Below are 1,881 nucleotides of genomic sequence, written 5' to 3' on the forward strand. Positions count from 1 at the left end.
GTCCTCCCCTTTGGTTTTGTGTAAACAACATAGGGAGATTTTTATAAGTAATGCTTTTCCTTTAGTTTCCCAAGTTCCTAAGTCCTATACGGTGCCTGCTGACCTGAAATTTACCTAATATCTTTGTTCTCTCAGCCTGGATACTTTCCTTTGTTATCCAAGATTTTGTTCTTTTTTTTCTCTATTTCTATTCATTTATTATTTTTTCTTTATTTCTATTCATTTATTCATTTTTTATTTCTTTGTATATTCCTTTATTATTATTTTAAGTTTTGCTTTCTGCTGGGCAGCAGCTAAAATGTTAGCTCTGGTGTTTCACTTCTCACGTATAAGATGAATTTAGATGTCATTTTCTACCTATGATCAGTTGTGGGGATTTCAGGTCCTAGATAAGGGAAAGATATTTTTGGGCAGTGGGGTCTTATTCTTCAAATTACAACATTTTATGTCTTTGAAGAAAGCTTTATACATCATTTTTCTGTAGTCATTCTTCCAAAATTGATAAAAGTCTTTTGCAGTTGAGGAAACTATGGTGAAACTGATGAATCGTAGAGTACTGTTCATCTCAGCCAAGATGCTGGAATTCTGATCGGAACAAATCTCTATCACTGTCTTCCTTTGGTGAATAAAAGACTTTATTTTTACACAGGCACAATGAAGGCTTATCTCACACATTTCCAGAATTTGAAAATGTATATATATAAAAAAAGAAAAAAAATTATAAACATATTCGTTCTGATCTCAGATGTCTAAGAATGTTTTTAATGTATAAATTGCAAAGTGCAAAGGATACAACAAATATTCAACAATGTGTTAATAGGAATTAATAACTCAATTTTAAACAATACTTAAGAGTGATAAAAAGGACAGTATTTAGATTATTAAGTTAAAATGATCTGAAACTCTTTTAACTTCCAGTAAAATGAAACATGGAATTTTTGGACAAATAGCACTTAGAGAATAAGTGCAGATAAAACTTGAGTTTAAATTCTCTGTTACTACATGAAATACTTCAAAAGAACGCTCTTCACTAGCATTAAATGAAAATGAAATCGTTCATTACTTCCTCATGAAAACATCCGTTGTTGTAGAAATTTCTTTTGAACTGAGTCCTGAACGCTAGTTACAGGAAAGAAAGCAATGAACACATTAGTAATGGAATGTAATAAAACAGGCACACCATGCAGCTGAATTATCTAGTCCTACTTTATTTTGTGGATGAGATGAGGGAGCTGAAGCTAAAGGTACAAGAACATCAAGTGAAGGAACAGGTGCTAATCCAATTGCTTTGTACCTTGGTCCAAAGCTTTTTGTTTCAGGACACCATGTGGCATCTTCTTTACACAACGTGGTGCAAAGATGCTGAGAGTGCTAGGCAGAGAGATTGTGTCTAAGAGGCAAAATCAGAGTATTAGCAAAACTGAAAACTTTAGACCTGCTCTTTCTTGGAGTACAAATATCCACCTTTCAAAGGAGATATAGGTGATAAAGACTGCTCATTATTCTGATTTCCTTTTGCTAGTTATGTCAGTATTTGGCTGACTTAGTATAATTAGAAGGAGAAGGGCCCAAGCTATTCTGAAGCTGTTCAAAAACATGTATTATTATGCTACATATATGTAGCATTTCCTACTTTCTCATAAATATACTCAATCACCAATGGAGCAAGAGCAGGAGAATTTGAAACATATGAAAACAGTTTTTCCCCTAGCTTATCGTGACTGAGAATCATCATCAAGTTCAGATATCTGAGACTTCAATCTTATCCCTATACTGGTATTTTTAAGAGAAAATAAATAAATCCAGTGGCTTAGATAGAATTGGACTATTGTGGTAATACCTTGCACAACTAATGGCAGTCCACTTTAATAAACCATTACT

Source organism: Otolemur garnettii, unplaced genomic scaffold (genome assembly GCF_000181295.1).
Source record: "Otolemur garnettii isolate 467f Iridium unplaced genomic scaffold, OtoGar3 scaffold00016, whole genome shotgun sequence".
Taxonomy (NCBI): domain Eukaryota; kingdom Metazoa; phylum Chordata; class Mammalia; order Primates; family Galagidae; genus Otolemur; species Otolemur garnettii.